This window comes from Berghia stephanieae, chromosome 10 (genome assembly GCF_034508935.2).
Source record: "Berghia stephanieae isolate SIO BIC M18660-M18661 chromosome 10, UCSD_Bste_1.3, whole genome shotgun sequence".
Lineage (NCBI taxonomy): Eukaryota > Metazoa > Mollusca > Gastropoda > Nudibranchia > Aeolidiidae > Berghia > Berghia stephanieae.
The window spans coordinates 16,013,648-16,018,647 of NC_088369.1; the positions used below are offsets into that span (position 1 = coordinate 16,013,648).

Genomic DNA, 5,000 nt, shown 5'->3' on the forward strand with positions numbered 1-5,000 from the left:
CTTTACTCACTTTCTCTCACCGTACTCAGGTGTAAAATGAGTACCTAGCCGTTAACAGCGTTGTCTTTGTCCGAAAAATTGTAATTATGTCTAACAGGCGTCATGTCCCGTCCTACATGTTAAATGTTGCTGTTGACCAGGGACCCCTTGTAAAGCGCTTTGAGCACATTTAGTAGATATTGCCCTATATAAAGCTCAATTAATTCTTATTTTGTCTCATTTGGACATTATGGGGATTTTTTTGCCCTGAAATTTCTCATTCGGTCTAATATTTTATCATGATTCAACTTCAAATTTATATAGCCCGACGTGTACAAATATGCAGGTCTGACATCCGAACGAAATACTCTTCAACAGTTGTATCGTCACTTCCTTCCTAATGACGCGTGGTAACTTAGTAACACTGGCTCTAAACTATCGGAACAATGGCGGACGCCCGTATGAAATATGTCTCCGGCGAGCATAAAAGCGTATCCAGATGGAAAATAAACCCTATAAATTTGATCATGTTTTGACTTTTACACATTCTGATCACAAGGCATATGAAAAGTTCTAGCCAGCATGAAGAATAAAAAGTACCGATTTTCTTTGTTTAGAACCAAGATGTCCGCCATTGCTGGGTGACGTGACTTCAGACTACTGAATCTAATTGTGGGCCTAGTTTAACATTGTTGTAATTTTCCCTCATTTTTTTATATTTCCATTACAACAATGGGCCCATAAGGAATTGGGTTATCAGACCCGCAAATAAGTACACGTCGAAATAGCTGCCTAATTTATGGACATTTCTTTATGCCAAATGATGCTTAGAAAAAAGTTTATGTTTCAAGTGTTAGATCAAGGACGGCAAAATCTCAAAAAGTGGATAAATTGACTTAACAAGTTTTGGAAAAACCAGCTGTCTTGCACCATTTAGCACGAGCTCCTACACATTCACGACAAGCGTCCATAGAGACAGGGCCTAGGGCAGCCATATTCATTCTTGAACGTATCTAATTATACACTTTCTGTCCTTCTAACCAAATAACAAAAATATTATTACCGTCTTACATGAATAATCAAAGACGTGAAGTTTTTGTTCAGGGTTGTTTTTTTTGTTGTTGTTTTTTTGTTTTTTGTTTTTTTTTCAACGCACGAATAAACACCCTGTATAAATTCATAACGCAGTTAAAGTCGTTATTCAGACTATGCGGTTATGTAAAATACGCACAACATCAGCCAGCGGGATATAGATAGAATGCGCTTGGCCAAGGAGTTCACAACATTGCCATCCGGAAGTATAACGGACCAACACGCAAATTCTGTGTAACCATGAACTTTTATAGTCTGGTTAATACAGTTTAGTGAGAACAACTCACAAACGCGGATGGCAAAAACAATAACAAAGGCCTGAGTGACGTCATCTGCATACTATCTATACCAACCAATACACAAAACTGTGTGTAACCTTAAACGTTTATAGATAGAGCACTCAGCTCTTTGTTATTGTTTTTAGCCAGCCGTTAAATGATTATTTCTCACTAAATTCTATCAATAGATAGTATGCGCTTGGCTTAGAAGCTCATAACATTGCCATCGGGAAGTATAACGGACCAACACACAAACTGTGTATATCCATTAACGTTTATAGTCGGGTTAATACAGTTCAGTGAGCATTACTCATAAACGCGGATGGCAAAAAACAATAACAAAGACCTGAGTGACGTCATCTTCGAACTATCTATAAGACAATATATATATATATATATATATATATATATATATATAAACGTTCAAGTTACACATAGTTTTGTGTGATACGTTATATCTGTCTGGCGGATGTTGTGAGTATTTTGGCGAAGCGCAAGGCATCAATAGTATGTTCTAAAGTCCCGTGCGCGCGCACGGAATATTGCAAATTCCTCCAAAGTTTCAAGACTAAATAATGTGGTGCCATGATTTTTTGCATCCCGGCTTATATTTTAAACTACATAACTTGACACGTTATGACAACCGATAGTGATAGACCAAACCGTTTTCCCACAATAAATTGAGCATTTATATAGCGCAATATCCACTAAAATGTGCTCAAAGCGCTTTACAAGGGGTCCCTGGTCAACAGCAACATTTAACATGTAGGACGGGACATGACGCCTGTCAGGCGAAATTGCAATTTTCCGGACAAAGACAACGCTGTTAACGGCCAGGTACTCATTTTACACCTGAGCACGGTGAGAGAATGTGAGTAAAGAGCCTTTTCCAAGGACTCAACTATGCGCCGAGCAAGGCTCGAACCCAGGACCTTCCGATCCGAAAGCGAGTGTCATACCACTAGACCACATAGCCAATAAGAACATAATGTTGTTTTGTAGAGAGATTGTTTGAGTTTAAAAAATCCATTTTTCTGCTGGTAAGCCAGCCAGCCGTTTTTAGAAAACACTGGAAATGATCGGTAAGCAGAGAAATAAAGAGGACGAATCAATGACACAAGAAATAGATGTAGCCTCAACGACCTGGGTATAGATAGTATGCGCTTGGCTAAGGGGCTCATAACATTGCCATCCGGATGTATAGATAGTTCGAAGATGACGTCACTCAGGCCTTTGTTATTGTTTTTGCCATCCGCGTTTGTGAGTTGTTCTCACTAAACTGTATTAACCTGACTATAAACGTTCATGGTTACACAGAGTTGGTGTGTTGGTCCGTTATACTTCCGGATGGCAATGTTATGAGCTTCTTCGCCAAGCGCATACCATCTATACTTAGGATGGCTTTCCATTGTAAGGCTCTCGGACAAGTCAATTCCGCTCTCCATTTTCCGCCGAAGTCAAAAAAATAAAATAATAATTGAGCTTTTATATAGTGCAATATCCACTAAATGTGCTCAAAGTGTTTTACAAGGGGTCTCTGGTCAACAGCAACATTTAACAAATAGGACGGGACATGACGCCTGTTAGGCGATATTGCAATTTTTCGGACAAGTAAAACGCTGTTAATGGCCAGGAACTCATTTTACACCTGAGTACGGTGAGAGAATGTGAGTAAAGAGCCTATTCCAAGGACTCAACTATACGTCGAGCGAGGCTCGAACTCGAACCCAGGACCTTCCGATCAGAAAGCGAGTGTCCCCTTGTAAAGCGCTTTGAGCACGTTTAGTGAATATTGCACTATATTATAAAAAGCTCAATTGTTTAAAATTGTAGCTGGATGTATCGTCGTTCCGTCTGATTTACCTCTATTGTCAGTGATAGGCGTGACGTCCCAGGCATTTCATTCTTTACCTCTTTCACGGCGAGACGGATTCATATTTGTGACCCATCGTCTCAAATCGGTATAATATCGGAACGAACCAGATGCTTAAAATCTGAATTAAATGTTAAACTGGTCAAAAATATAAATTATTGGCATTCGCACCCCAAAATATGGTTGCCATTCTCCTCAATAAAACATTAAAACTCAACACAAGTCTGATATTTCTGGCTATAAATTCAATTTTCAACATCTTAACCAACCCGACTTAATCCCGTTTTGAGGCGAAGGGTCACATTTTAACACTCAAAAATTTTTATAATCATGTACCATAGTATACCAGTAGGCCTAAATGTTTTGATTTGTTTTGTTTTGTTTTGTTTTCTTTTGGTTCTTTTTTGTGCGGCTATGCATGCAGTCTAGTGCATATAATACTCGCTTTCAGATTGGAAGGTCATGGGTTCGAGCCTCACTATAAGCTGCGTATAGTTGAGTCTCCTTCAGAAAAAAATAATTATAACAGGCCTCACGCACGTCTCGTCCTACAATTTTAGTGTTGCTGTTGGCTTGAGACCCCTTGTGAAGCGCTTTAAACACGTTTAGTAGATATTGCGCTGTATGAATAACGCTCAAGTGTTTTGGGGTTGGGATTTTGTTGTTGTTGTTGTTGTCTTTGTGTTGTTTTTTTGTTTTTTTGTTTTTTTTTGTTTATTTTTGATCTTATTTTTTCTTTTTCTTTTTTTTATTGGTAGATGCTGCTCTCTTGGTAAAAACGAAACGATAAGACTAGAATCAAACCCGGTCTGTGTAGGGTTAATAGTTACCCAATCCACCGTAACACTTACACACACACACACTTACACACACACACACTTATACACACACACTTACACACGCACACACACACACACACACTTACACACACCTATGTATTATATTCGGGGAGTTCCATTGTACACATCAGATTAATAGTTGATAGTAATCTTGTCGAGTTGTGCCTTGTAGATCTAGATAGTTTGATTCAAAAATGGAGAAGAAAGTTTGTCTGATTTTATTGGTGGCTTTTATCATTCTATCGCCTGTGCCTTCCGAAGCCAGGTCGGCCCATGGATTCATCAAGTGTCTCCTTAGGATGAACAGTCCAGATGGGTTAGATGCAACACCAGATTGCGATTGGATGAACAAGAAGGTAGGCCTGGCTCGGTAACAATATCTCCGTTTTAAGATAAATATATCTGTATCTGTATCTGTATGGTTGGTGCTGAAGAAACCAATGGTCTGGTTGTATTTCAGCGGCGTCCTCATTGGGCGCTGGCCATGACGTAACTATAGTCGGCCATGGCGCGGGCCCATGTCAGTCGGGCCATGAAATCGGTTAGGTGTGGTGCCATGATGACCAGTTCATCCAGCCCATTCCACTCCGAGATAGTTCTAATATGTATACGATTCTTTCGTTTATTTGAATTTATTAAACGAGTTATCTGTATCGTTTCGAATAACACTACGAGCTTGCGTGAAAGTTAATGCATGATTTGAAAAAAAAAAAGGGTTTGATGATTACAAAGAAATGAAAGAATATGTAAGTTCCACCCCTCCAATAAATTATTAAATATTTCATGACCAAGTGGTTTAATGGAAGTAGAACAAGTGATTCCATTTGTTGACCTATTGAATACAACTCACGATTTGTTTTCTTTTGTGGCCAAAGACTTGTCTTTTGAAGTCTTTTTTGTCTTTGTTGGCCAGTGTCAGGTTATAGATGGTATGCGCTT

At 39.0% G+C, this 5,000-nt stretch overlaps 1 long non-coding RNA gene across 1 annotated transcript in view; it reads left to right on the plus strand.

The window, feature by feature from the left end:
- The first annotated feature begins 4,186 nt into the window (after window positions 1-4,186).
- LOC144980720 (uncharacterized) overlaps window positions 4,187-5,000 on the plus strand; it is a 2,051-nt gene continuing 1,237 nt past the window's right edge. Inside the window, exon 1 of the long non-coding RNA XR_013646942.1 lies at window positions 4,187-4,417. This is a non-coding gene — a long non-coding RNA (uncharacterized LOC144980720). The remainder of the gene's footprint in view (window positions 4,418-5,000) is intronic.